Genomic DNA, 15362 nt, shown 5'->3' with positions numbered 1-15362 from the left:
GGGTCAGAACTTAAACCTTGAACTTCTTACCTTGTAAGGGTTATACTCACCTAACTAATGCCAATCTGTCCTTATTCCTAGGCCTATCAGAGAAAAACTGGCAAATATAATATCAACCCCACCTCTGTTTTGAGGTCCTCAGAATCCTCCCGCTAATATCTCATATGGAAGTAGTGCGCACAACAGAGCATGCTAGAGTTTAGATGAACAAGCTTAGACTTTATTCACGTAAATCACATCTACTCTATGACCTCCTACACTTACCTTGGTAGGTCTCTCCCAGTCCAAGTTCCAGGTGGTAAGAGAAAAAGAGAGAAGAGAAGAGAAGAGAAAAGAGAGAGAGAGAGCTCTTCCTGTCCAGAGCTTAAATATGGTCACAGACACAAGCCAACCAATGATGAAGGTTACATCCCAAACTTGACCAACACTTCAGAATGAGATCTGGGTTCCCACCATGGGTGGAGGTCCCACCCACAAAGGAAGTCCCTAAGTACTCAACTCTAAAGTACATCCGGGGATCCTAAAGACCATTGGTCCACTTACATCTCAATTACACTTGCCTGACCTACTAGGACCCTTACATTACCCCAAATCAGAGCAAATTCAGTACTATACCATATTGATTTTATTTTTATATTGTATTATTTAAGGACATATTATAAAATCAGTGTAAAATAATGTTAATTATACATCCATACTCACATGTCTATAGTGACAGTAATCTTAAAAACAGGCACATATTTAGAATTACATTTGTTTTTCATACCACTATGGCATTCAGGGTGCCCTTCATTGAAACAGAATCCAGAATAAACTTACTAATTTTTTTTCATAATTGGCTCGTGATTTTGAATTGTCAAAGATAACAGTGCAAGTTGGTTTAAATGAAGGTAATAATTAGTAGCAAAAGAGGAAGCATGGCTTTTGGTCAATAAATGCTGATATTTATACTAAGAAGATCTGGGGTCAAGTTTTGCTCTGACACTCACTGTGTGATCTTGAGTCAATATTTGCCTTCACTCAGTGCTCTGGGCCATTCTCTAAACACTGTAAGTTTCAGAGAAAGTGTCTTCCCATGTTGGTAGAAGTAGTTGCCTTCTTTCAGAATTTCTTATAACAATGAAAGCGTAGGCCCAGGGATTTTCCAGAGAAACTGAGCAAGATAGAGATTAGAGAGTATTTAATAATTTATGAAATGGAGAGATTTACTGGGACCAGATGGATCCATGGTTTGGTCCCAGGGATGAGTGAGACTATCATCTCCAAGAATCCAGCAAACAATGAGAGTTCTCAATGGCATATATACACACTGTTCAGACTCAGGGAGGAGACTGAGGTGGGAGCAGAGTCAGGGTGCTGAGAGTCGGAATCAGACTCTGACAATCTGGTTCTGACAGGGTGAGGGTTGACATGGGGGGAGGAACTCCAGAGATGGGGAGAGGCATTCTGATATTCTACAACATAAAATCTTTTATCCTTATCAAATATTCTAATAAAGAGGGAGGAGAGGTTTTGCAGGACTGAGCTTTAAGAAGCAGAGAAACTGAGTCAGGACTGGGTCAGGATAATTATGGAAACTGAGAACTGTGGCATAAAGCAATCAGAATTGTCTTTTACTAAAGGTTAAAGGAATAAAAAGGAAGGTAAGGGAATGAGCATGCATTGAGCACCCAGTATGTATAAGATTTAGAAATACTATCTTATTTGATCTAATGTGATACAGAAACTCTGAATTTGATATTTTATAAATGCAAAAGTTTTTTTTGGTGTGTGTGTGTGTGTGTGTGTGTGTGTGTGTGTGTGTGTGTGTATGTGTCCTGGACAATCCTAGAGGAAAACTTCAAATCTGACATCTATCATTCCTATCAGGAAGAAGTATGGATTTCTATAATGCTTGCTTATCCCATTCCCTAAGGCAAATAAGTCCTCTTTAGCACTTCATCCATGGTCAAGTTGTAGAGTGGAGAATGGAGGACTAATTGTTATGTTGTGGCCCCATGCCTACTCAGATGTCCATGGAGATGTCAACAGCAATTCATTCACAGACACAACCTCTCACATCTCTCCCTTATTTTTGATCCATAGCCAGGAATGTAAGAGGAAAAAGTGAGCATCTTCTACCCACAGCCAAACTTGTGACAGTCCAATCTGTCTGAAGTCTCTAGATCACTGTGAAGATGATGTCCATAATCAGTTCTGCAAATAGATTTAAGGAAAATATCTGCCTGTAAGAGTGTTAGCCTCTTACTCCTATGACTGTTTCCTGTATGATCTCTTCTCTTCTTGATTAATTTTTTATACCCACAAATAACTCAACCAAGAGAACCCAAATTTCAACCTATATTCAAATATTGAGTGCCCATTGAATATAGAACCCTATCAACCCAGGAGAACACAGATAAATTTACAATAATCTCACATATTCTGAATATCTTAAAAGGAAAAGTTAACTTCCATTTAAGAACTAAAATTTTAAAATGAATTGCAATTATTGCTGAGTACATTCCATGAAGTACATTGACAAATTATGAATTAATAACTCATAGAGTTCTTTGGCAGAATTGTTTATGGTCTACAAGTAAAATGGTTCTAACAATGTGTTTATTAAGAAGAGAAAAGTCATTTTGTCAGGGTGTTAAGAGGCCTGAGTTTTTTTCTTAGTTCTATCATTCACTATGAAGACCTCTAAAAAGTTTCTTTCCTTTCTTTTCTAGACCTCTTCCTGCCAGCTGCTATGCTGCTTGAATCACAGAATAAGCCCTAGAGATTTTAGCCTTTTTACTTCTGGAACTCCTTGACTGGGAACTCCCTTATTTTGATTAGAATTCACCTAATATACTCACAACATTTAGACAGACTTGACATGTTTCATTTTACTCCATAACCATCATCCCTCCAGGAAGATTGTGGCAGCTATGTGAAAAAACAAATTGAATCAACTCATTAGAGCTGATTGTTAAATTTTCAGTGTATGTACATATCAAAAATAGGCAAATGCTATGAATCAAAGCTTGATTTATTGTTTTATTCATCATTTAGACTTTATAAAGTGATGAATAAAATATTAATATGGATAAAACTTTAGTGTCATCAGTACATTTGTGAGGTAGGAGGAAGCCTCAGTGGGGAGAGGGAAAGGAGGAATCAGTTGTTAAATATTTAATACTATCTATGACTTAAGACATTGAAGATAGATATGATGAGATAGAGAGAGAGAGACCACATCAAAAGAGTGACTTAATGACTCAGTTTTTTTCTTTAGCAAAATGAAGATAATAATACATTATGATCTGTCTCACAGGTTAATTGTGAGGAAAGTTCTCTGAAATCTTCAAAACTAATTTAAATATTAATTATTACTAACACAGGTCTATGAACATAAGAACTTGAGTTTAATCAAGTTATGGTGTATATATAGATTATTTCTCTTTTTATCTCAGGCCTATGATATTATTGGTGTAGGTAAGTCCTCTTATGATGCAGATCACCACCTGCCCCTGAACCATAGGGTTAGAAAGAGTTGCCTAAGGGGGATGCCAGGGGGGTAGTAGTGAGGAACATAATGGGGAGATAGTAGCTATGGTTGGAAGGGAATCACAATTTATATGCCAGGTGTTGTACTAAGAACTTTATAAAACATTTTCTCATTTGAGATATCTAAGGAAATATAAATTGACCTGCCTCCAATACAAATGAGATATGTGACTCTGGGCAAGTCACTTAACCCCTCAAAGCCCTCAGGCAACTATCAAAAATGAGTGAAAACTGAATAGATTTATTGGTATGTCTAAGGTTCCAAAGTAAGTTTCTAAACCTGTTATCCTCTTGCCTTTCAAAATCAACTTGCACATATCTAATCTATGTTGGATTGTTGGGGGCAGGGAGGAGGAGAGAAGGAAGAGAAAGAAAGAAAAATTTGGAACACAAGGTTTTTCAAAGGTGAATGTTGAAAATTATCTGCATGTATTTGGGGAAAAAAATGAAAAACTATTTTAAAAAAGAAAATGCCTACAGGGCTTCATGAGAAAATCAACAAATTATTTTTCAAAAATGATTTCTTAAATTCAAAAGAAGAAAAAGGAAATCCTTTCCCTATACACATAAGATTTCATAAACACAACCCACCAGAGCTTAGAAGATAAATCCTAGGAAGTTGTCGGGATCACATAGAGGGAGAGGACACAAAGATAAATATAAAAGGCAGAGTTTGAACTCAGGTCTATCACTCCAAACGCAGAATATTATTTTGACATACTATCTCTATCTATCAAACATATCATTCTCTCTCTATTTACACACATCTTTTCTGTATATAAAAGTCTGCTAATGAAAATTTTGTAAAGTAGTAGTAACAATATCTTTGATATTCATGGCACCTAGCTCTTTACTCAAGATACAAATCAGAGAACAAGAAAAACTCAATAAGTTCATAGATTTAGAATTGGGGAGGAGGGCATAAGGAGAACTAGGTGGTAAAGTTGATAGAGGGCTGCTGGGCCTGGAGTCTGTAAATATTTTTTTCCTCCTGAGTTAAAATCTGGTCTCAGAAACTTATTGGTTGTGTGTGACTTTGGGAAAAATCCCTTAACTTCGTTTGACTGAGTTTCCTCATTTGTAAAATGAACTGAAGAAAAAAATAGCAAACCACCCCAGTATCTTTGTCAAGAGAACACCAAATAAGGTCACAGAGACACAATTGAAATGACTGGACAACAACCTTTAGAACTGGAAGAAACCTTAGAGATTTTTCTCATTTAATAGATAAGGAAACAGAAGCCCAGAGCCTAAGAATTAAGGCTTTAATTCTAGAAAGAACATCAAAACATCCAGTCTTACCCCCATCAACTGAAGAGTTTGAAGTTAAAGGGCTGATCCAAATTCATATAGGTAGTTAAGTAGCAGACCTGGAATTCAAATCTTGGTCCTCTGACTTTAAATCCACTTAAATCTACTTAAATCACTTAAATCTACTGTATCATGTTACTTCCTAACAATAAAATGGCACCTGAATGAGAATTTTTTTGAACCTCTATCTACTTGTTCTCTGTTCTCTTTTTCTCTTCTCTCACATTCTAAAATTTTTAAAGGACTGAAAGTATTCTTATTTCTTCCCCACACCAATAATTATGACTTGATCATATTTTTCCATAATTTTAATGGCATTCAGCAGAGAAATATTTTTCTTTCTATAATAAGGTAACGTGTGAACTATGTCTCCCAAACGAAGTGCCCACATGCATCAATTTGTTTGTTTCTTTTCCATTTAGACAAAAATAAAAAAATAAAAAAACTTTTCTTAAGATATCAGTCACTGGGTTAAAAAACAGAATGAGAGCCAGAGAAAGAAGATATCCACGTTCCTTAAATTATGGTTGCTTGATACCACAACATTCAGCTAAGTCATTAAAATTGAATTAATTAAATGCTTTGCCCTAAAGTATATGTGATCTTAATTCATCCTTCCTGACTTCTTATGCACTCATCCTTCTTCTTAACAATTAGAAAATTAGAAATATAAACTCCCTTAGAAATGTTCCCTTCCAGCCTTAGACATTGGAATCTCACCAAGGCATTTCAGAAAAAATGCTTTGGCATCCAAAAAGCATTGCTAAGGGGATATAATAAGGATAATGATGATGATGATAATCAATATATTCATATATACATATATATGTGTTTATATTATGATATATGAGGATAAATGAGAGAGAGAGAGGGAGGGAGGGAGAGAAAGATGAAGGGAGGAAAGGATAGAGAGAGGGAATGAGAGAGGAACGGGGAGAGAGAAAGAGAGAGTCAGAGACAGACAGAGAGAGAGAGAGAAAGAGAGAGAGAAAGAGAGAGAGAGAAAGAGAGAGAGAGAGAGAGAGAGAGAGAGAGAGAGAGAGAGAGAGAGAGAGAGAGAGAGAGAGAAGCATTTTCCTCACACCTATAGGCAATGTAGACTTACCATTGCTCATATAGAACCAATGCTTGGATCCAGGTCTTGTGACTCCAAAGTCAGTATTCTTTTCAACTGTACATTGGTACTTAGCATTTTATCCACACAAATGCTCCAAATTAACTGTCTTTCATTTATACTATGATCAATGATCATTCCAAGTCCTTATGTTTTATAACTGTGGCAGCCAAAATGAAATGCAGCATGGCTTAAGAGGCTGGATCTGGATTTAAATCCTCTTAGCTACTTAATACTGAATAACCTTCATCAAAATCTCTTCAGCTCTCTGTGTTAGTTTCCTCAACTATAAAGACTAATTCTAGATTAAGAGTTCTTAATCAGGATTCTATAAATTTATCTATGCACATACTTATATACACACATGTATATGGACATACATATATGTATATATACAAATATGTAATATATACATTTTGATAATTGTATTTCAGTTATTAAATATGTATATGCATGTATATATAAGCACTAAATATATATATAATTTAAAAACATTATTCTGAGAAGGGTTCATAGGCCTTATACCAGACTTCCGAAGGGAGTCATAAAACCAAAAAAAAAAAAATATATTAGAATCCTTGCACTAGATGGTCTCTGGGGTCCCTTCAGCTCTTGATCTTCTGAAAGCCTCTTTAGGAAATTCCCAAGAGGATCTGACTCAAACCAGATCCACCAAGCTCAATTAAAGACAACATTCCTTTGGTAGCAGTGTGGTTAATCTGTTTTTAATTGAGCTCCATTGTTTTCTTCCATTTAGTAAACAGACATGCTTAGGTGCAAACACCATTGGATGTTTGTAACTTTACAATACAAACATCTGGAAGCTTGCCCCAGCTTGGGAGAGAGTGGAGTGTGTATGAAGTTTAAGCATGTTTGTTTCATTACATATTTGTTCTCAATTTTCATTTTTTGATGTGTTTTATTCCCAGCTGCTTAGCCCATATGATGAAACAGCTACCAGAGATATCCCTTCTATACTAACAGCCCATTTCTTATGCCAATTTATTGTCTTACCAAATAAAAAGAAAGCTATTTTTAAAAAAAATTGGTTGGAAAAGACAGCTTTATTTACATTAAATGAAGGATCTTTCACTCCCCCTTTGCAAACAGTAGATTGTGAATTTCTTTAAAAAGTTGATTCCTCAATATATTCTTATCTTTTTTTGATTCATAAAATATTAAAAAATGCTTCATGGAAAAATTATATATTACTTTAGCCTTCCCTTCTGCATTCCACATGCACACACACACACGCACACACACACACACACACACACACACACACACACACACATTCTTTTCAGCATCTTTAGAAAGAAAAAATGAAGTGTGGCTTTTGTTAACATGATATCTGATGCAAAGTTTGTAATTTAAAAATCCCCACATTACCAGTGTCTCATAGTAGAACTGAGCTATATGGAAAGGAGTATCTGGAAAAACAGTGACAAGAAATTGACTTGCCCAAACCCCAAGCCCCATCCCAGCCTCCTTTTTCATCTGTGTGGGGAACTTCATATGATAAAAATTCCCCCTGTTCTGAAACAGATCATCTAAAATAAACCAGCAGTTATTATTAAGTGCTTTCTATGCACCAAGCACTTTGTTAGGCACTGAGGACACAAAGATTAAAAAAAAAATGAAATGACCCCTACCATTAAAGAGTTTATATTTATATGGAAAATAACATGTATATGTAAGTATATGCAAAATAAGTAGTGCTTTAACTGAATAAAGAAGCCCAAGTAATGAATAGAATTAGTAAAAGTTTAATGGAATGAGTGACAATGGATCTAAGCTTTGAAAGAAAATAGATATTCAATGATCAATTTATATTTGTAATTTAGGATTATCTGGACTAAGGAGAGGTGGAGTGATCTACCCATGTTCATATAACTAATATGTATCAGAGGTAAGATTTGAACCAAGTTATCTTTTCTCAAAGATTGCTATTTACCACACTATTATGTCTTTGGCTTTAGCACGCTACTAAAAGCTAATCACTTAAAGGAGACATTCTTATTAAGGGACATGTTAACCTTATGACTCCTTCTCAAAGAAGGCCAAGAGAATTATAACTCTTACTACCAGCTAAGACTCAGTTGGCTAATGAAGAATCAGAAAACTTAGATAAAACCCTACCTTTCATTCTTACTACCTATGTCACTTCAGGCAAGTCCTTAACTTCCCTGGGTTTCACTTTTCTCATCTGTCAGATGACTAGATAAGCACTAAGGTTTTCTCCAGTTCTATATCTGTTAACCATTTACCGTAATATAAATGGCTCAGTCAAATAAATATTAAACAGGGAATGAGGAAGAACTATGAGTTCAAATCCCACCTCAGTTCCCTGGTATAACCTCAGGCAAGTAATTTAATTTCACTTAATCTATTTTGTCATCTATAAAATGGTTATAATAATCCTAAATCACAGTTACTGTGATCAGATGAGATAACATACAAAACACTTTACAAACTCTAATATTATATAAATTTTAGCTATTACTATTACTACTGCTACTACTATTACTACTACTGCTATTATTAGTAGCTGTTGCTGCTACTGCTGCTGCTACTAGTATGACTACTACAACTACTGCAACTACTACTACTACTACTATTACTGCTGCTGTTATTTGTGCTATCACTGCTGCTGTTGCTATTGCTGTGACTACTACAACTACTATTACTGCTACTAGTAAGTTATCCGAAGGGTCTCCCTTTTCCTTATCAATTCAGATTAAATTCATATATTCTTATGCCACATAGCACTATTAAATTTTAATAGTCATGTCTAACTCTATGACCCTGAATGTGGAGTTTTCTTGACAAGAGTGGTTTTCTATTTCCTTCTCCAATGGATTAAGGCAAACAGAGGTTAAGTGGTTTACCCAGTATTATACAGTTAGCAAAAATGTCTGAAGTCAAATTTGAATTCAGTTCTTCCTGATTGAAGGCCAAGTACTGTATTCCCTGAGCCATCTGGTTCAGGGACATGAGCACTATAGTGTAGATGTGTGTGTGTGTGTGTGTGTGTGTGTGTGTGTGTGTGTGTGTGTGTATAAATGGTGAAGCTGGAAAAAATAGAAGTCATTTAGTCCAAACTCTCTTCTCCATTTTGCAGATGAGGAAACTGAGGTCCAGAGAGTTAAAGTGATTTTTCCATAGCATACTGTTACTAGCAATGCCAACAACAAGTCTTTTTTGGTGTTGCATTACTGTCATTCACAGCTGATAATTTGGTGGAGGAATGTGGGGGGGAAAGGGGTGGGGAAAGGATGACTTCTCAAGGGAGAAAATGTTGCATTCTTTAATCAGAAGCTATCCTTTATTTTAGCAAGGTTTCAAAGTGACATCTAGTAGAATATCCAGGCTCTGGGGAAATTTAATTAGGCTGCAGTCCCTTTATATCAGCGCAAATATTGGGAAGGAAAACAGCTCAACTCCTCTGACATTTTTGCAAATAGGTTCAGTAGAATGCAATGTGTTTACTTGTGCTGACATTTATTTTTCAGTCAATTATCCTTTGTGGTTAATTTTTTTTTTGCTTTTGTAATTTGTTGCTAACCATAATAATAACTACAAGTGTTTCCTTTCTTTGCTGCGTAGTGCTGCTCTTCCACTTAAAGGGAGAGGGGGAAAGAATGGCAATGATTGTTTACTCTTCTCTTTTTGAGGTTTGGTTGTTTTCATATCACATTAGTCAGCATAACAATTCTCTAATCCAGAATGATTTCATATTACATGCAGCAGGTATGAGGTTTTCCCCCCTACCCACATAACCTTTCAAACATAAATTTAAATTTAAATTTATTTTTAAAATTTAAACAACTTCCCATCACAAATTGCACCTAAAAGCATTTTTTTATCCCTTTGCCTCCAATTACACAATCATCTCCATGCTAACAATATTTTGATGAAAGTTTAAAATTGCTAGATTTCAAAACAAGAATCTCTTATTATTTTACATAATGCAAATTCCTACCTGTTCTCACTCATCCACTCCCACTCTGCAAAAATAAAATTTTCAAAGTTTTGCAGAGCAAATAGCCAATATCCTACTCTTCCCAAGAGGAGGAATGGATGATGAAAAATTCAGAGAATAATATCTCTATATGAAGAAATGTTTTCTGTAATTTCAGGGTTGATATATAGAAGGAAGGGAAAAGGGGGCATTTATTCACCCACTCAGACCTAGAAAATAAATCAATTAATAAACCAATCATATTTTAAACATCTTTGTGCCTACTCTGTGGGGATTCAAAGACAAAAATGAGTTAGAGTAAGCTTTGAAAGTCATTGGGGAAGTCAGCCCTGTGATAAAGGTTCTTGTACATATTAGAAATTCAAGAAGGGGCAGCTATTTGGTATAGTGGATAGAGCACCAGACCTGAAGTCAGTAGGACCTGACTTCAATTCTGGCCTCAGACACCTAACACTTTCTGGTTGTGTGATCCTGGGCAAGTCACTTAACCCCAATTGCTTCAGGAAAAAAATTGAAATTGAATAAAAATTTACTCAATCCATCAGTCATTGAAATTATGTGATAGATGTTTCCTAAATCCAAAAGATTGTCAGGAAACCTTGCTAAATTTTTCTACTGTGTGGAATTAAGTCAATTATTAGGGAAATGAGTAAAAAAAGTTTTAAATTAAATTTAGAAAGGACATTGTGGAAGCTAATAGGTAAGGAGTGATAGATTGACAATAATGATTGAAGAGTAAACCTCAGGGACTAGAAGACCTGGCTTCTGGGCCTGTCTTTGACAGAGTGGCTCTATGGCATTTGACATTTAACCCTCCTTGAGCCAAGTGATGCCTGAGACTAAGTCATCAAATGCCACAGATTTTTATTGGAAAAATAAATCCTTACATTGCTGAAATCATAAGAGTGGGCAAAAAATTCCAGTTCTTGAGAAAGTATTTATATTTTGTCTTCTGTATTTTTTTTCTTTCTTTTTATTCCTCTTTCAGTAGCCAGCATTGATTTTCCCAACAGGTCTGTGTGTGTGTGTGTGTGTGTGTGTGTATGCATGTGTGTATACATATAATATGCATATATACTTATGTACATAGACACACACATACATGTGTAGACTATATGTATATGTATATCCACATGCCTATACATATGTTCCTTATGTGCATATATGTGTTTAAAACAGCTATCCCAAATTGCATGTACATCAATGAAATCATTTATTTTTATAATACTATAGAACTTTAAGTGTCAATGATTAAATAACAAACTTGTTTCGGTCAAATAACAGTATTATGTCTCTTTCACTAGCTGGCATGATACCTTTAGGAAAATCAGTGAAATTCAACAGGAAGTGACCCATTATACAATGAGTTGAGACCTAAGCATTCTTGGTCCAGCTGTGTTTCCCATCTTTGTTCTTTAGGGTCATTGGGTCATTTCTAATTCTTCATACAACACATACTTGACTTTCACCTCTTAAGGCTCTTTTTAAGAATCTGTAAATCTAATTCATTACCTCTCTACAAAGAGATGGAATCATCTTGAGGTCTTTCCAATTTGTTTCCCCTCACATTATTTTTGGTCATAATGTAAATTATTTTCTCAGTACTGCTCATTTCATTCTGCATCAATTCATAAAAATCTCTCAGTCTTTTTCTAAATCCATCGAATTCTTCTTAGGTATGATAAAATCCCATTTAATTTTATTTCAATTTCTCACCATTCTATCATTCATAGCCATCTATTTTATATCCAGTTCCAGAACAAAAGCTTGTAAAAATATTTCTATACATAGGTCCTTCCCTTTTTTTCCTTGACCTTGTATTATGCATGTTTAATAGTATTATCACTTATGAGTTTAGTGCTTTGGAAAGTAGAGAAAGGAGGGTCAATGTAGTTCCAAAATACTTTCCAAAATAACTACACTATTTCTCAGCTCTGCCAACAATGTATTAATGTGCTTATTATTCCACAAATCCACCAATAATTTCTATTTTATAATTTTGTCATCTTTGACAATATTGTAAATGAGAAGAAGAATCTCAGAAGTGCTCTGGTTTTCACTTCTCTTAATACTTGAAGTATTTTTTCACATGGTTGTTAATAGCTTACGTTTCTTCACTTCAGAATTATTTATATGTTTTACTATTAGAAAATGGATCATATTTTAATATCTTTGAATAAAATCTTTAAATATCCTAGAAATTAGACTTTTATCAGAGAAATGCTCTGAGAAAGTTATTTCTAGATTATTTTTCCTTCTAATTCTATATGCATTTTTGCTTGTGCAGAATTTTTTTTTTCAATTTTATATAACAAAGTTATTCCTTTCCTTAGGGCAGTTAGTTGGTGAAGTGTAGAGAACACAGGCCCTGGAATCAAGAGAACCTGAGTTCAAATTCAGCCTCAAACATTTAACACTTCCTAGCTGTGTGATCCTGGGCAAGTCATTTACCCCGACTTGCCTTGCTATTAAATAAATAATTTTTATTATTATTCATTTCATTTTATAATCATCTCTACCCCACATTTAAATAAGCATTCCATGTATTGCCATAGTCTGAAAAACTATCTTCTACCTTTCTCCTCTAATTTTTGTGACCAAAATTTGAACCTAGGTCATATATCCAGCTAGGTTAAAATATTTAACCTGAAGTCAGGAAGATGTGTCACAATAAAATAAGAGAATGAGGATGATTTTGTGCATCTCAGCCTCATTTAAATCCATTTAAATTTAAGCCTAGAGATCACCCTAAGATGCCATTGGTCCTCTTTGAAAATGAAGTAAAAACAACTAGTTGTGTGATTCTGGAAAAGTCATTTAGTTTCTATTTTAAGTTTCTTTGTTGGTAAAAATAAACAATCATAGCACCCCCTCACAGGGTTGTTATGAGGATCAAATAAGATATTTGTAACTTTAATGTACTAATGCTAGTTGTTATTTATTATGATTAGAATATTAAAAATACTATTATTTTAAAGTTTATTATTGGATATAAAGTAAAACATTGATCTAAATCTGATTTCTGCTGGATTAATTTCAAATTTTCTCAAAAATTCTTTCCAAACAGGACATTCTTAAACCAATAGTATCACTGGGTTTTGTAAACACTGTGTTATTTTTATACTATGTTCAATTACTTCTAAGAGTTACTTACTTAATATGTTCCATTAATCAACTTTTCTATTTTTAAACCAAGTTGTTCTAAATAACAGACATATAATTTGAGATCCATTACTACTTTAGGCTTCTTTCATTTCTTTCTTTTTTTTTTTTCATTATTTGCCCCTAAGTTTGTTGACCTTTGTTCTTCCAAGTAATTTTTGTTATTTTCTTTACATCTATAAAATAATCACTTTACAATATACTTTGGCATCATAAATTAACTTAAATGATATTACCATTTTTGTCATATTGGTATTGACCTCAAAATGAAAAGTATGTTATAAAAATCTTAACAGATAGTTTCCATTTTTGCTTATTTGTTATCTTAAATGTTTTCAGTATAATTTTGCTCAGTTTGATTTTTCACTGAATTTTCTTTAAAAAAAATTTTCCCAACACTGATTCAAAGCATTGATGCTTTGAATCAATATAATAAAATTTATTAGTGAGTTTATATTCTGAATCTGTGCTACATCTCTCAGACCTCTCTACCAGGCAAGTAGATCAAATTTTTGCTGAGACAGTTTTTATGTCCCTTTGTTGTCTGTTTTGGCAATTGCTTTACTTGAGGTAAATTATTGTAGTTAGTATTAAAATCCCTTTCTCCACCCACTTTTCATTTTTCAATATGAAAAGCTCGTTCAGGTTAGACAAGACAATTTTACATGCTATGCCTTTTTTTCCCTCATTTTTTCTTCTAATTTCATATTTCTTATGGCATTTTACTCTTTATTATTCTTTAAAAAATAAATTCTGATCTGTGATGAAATTTACACCCTCATCTCCATAGGTGATGAATTACTGGTTGGTAGTGTTTTATATAGTATCATGCATTGTTCCTGTGTTGGTTGGTTTTACACAATTGTATATCTTTGTTACAAAAAGCAACTTATAACAAGAAGGAATATTAGGGAATATTATATCAGGAGAGAATATTAGGAAATCATCAGGGGGTAAAATAAAAGCAAAAAGGTACAATAAAATAAAGTTTTCAAAATCTTTGAAATATTGAACAAGATATTTTGTTTGGCAATATATTAATTGTTACAATCAAGAAAATGGAGGGGAAGCACGGAAATAAGGAAGTATAAATTTGCCATTTTCACGCAGGAGGTTCAGTGAAGAGCACAATAAAGGGAATGTGAAGAGAAATTTTCTATAGATGACTAAGTCTACAAATGTTCCTTCTGGTTCCCTGACCATTTCTAAATCACTTTTCTTAGATGCTCATTTTACTTTGCATGAGTTTATACAATCATTTCCTGGTTTTTCTGAGATTTGCCTGTTCATCATTTCTTATTTCACAATAGTATTTCATTACATTCATATACCACAGCCATTCCCCAATTGATGAATGTCCCCTCAATTTCCAATAATTTTCCACCATGAAAAATGCTGCTTTGCCATGAAAAGGGTTTGCACATGTAGGTTCTTCCACCCTCCCCCCCCCCCCCATTTTTTCTATCTCTTTTGTTGATGTAGGAATTTAAAGAAATACATTTTCTTCCAAGTACTGCTTTTGCTGTACCCCATAAATTTTGGTATGTTGCCTTCTTGTCATTCTCTGTAATGAGATTATTGATTGGTTCTGTGATTTATTCTTTGATCCACTTATTTTTTTGGATTCCAATTAAGTTTTAATATAGCTTTCCACTGCCCTTTGTTGAATGTGCTTTTTTATTGCATTATGATCAGAAAAAATAAATTTAATATTTCTGCTTTTGGTACTTTTTATCAAGATGTAGTTTCATATCATCCCTTTTAATTAAATCTATTTTAGCTTTTATTTTGTCTGAGATCAGAAGCGCTATACTTCTTTTTTTTTTTAAACTTCATCTGAAGCATAATAAATTCTATTCCAGATCTTTACCTTTACCAGAGAGTGTCTCTTTGCTTCACATATGTTTCTTTAAATAACATATTGAAGTTTTCTGGGTTTTGATCCACTACACCATCCACTTTCATTTTATGGGAAAGTTCATACCATCCCCATTCATAGTAATGACTACTAATTATGCATTTCCCTCCATCCTTTCTCTTATTTGTCTTCTTTCTTTTTTCACCCTTTCCCTCTTATCTGTGTTTTGTTTTTACCTACCTCCTCTCCCCATCTGTTTTTTTCTTCTGACAGTTCCTATCCTTTACTTAATCTCTTTTCCTCTTACTTCCCTGTGGAATAAGATACATTTTTAAATTCAGTATTATTCCCTCTTTGAGTCAACATAAATAAGAGTAAAGTTAAAGCAATGCTAATTACCC

The sequence above is a fragment of the Sminthopsis crassicaudata genome, chromosome 6, assembly GCF_048593235.1.
Source record: "Sminthopsis crassicaudata isolate SCR6 chromosome 6, ASM4859323v1, whole genome shotgun sequence".
In the NCBI taxonomy this organism is placed as follows: Eukaryota; Metazoa; Chordata; class Mammalia; order Dasyuromorphia; family Dasyuridae; genus Sminthopsis; species Sminthopsis crassicaudata.
This window is presented reverse-complemented; position numbering follows the sequence as displayed.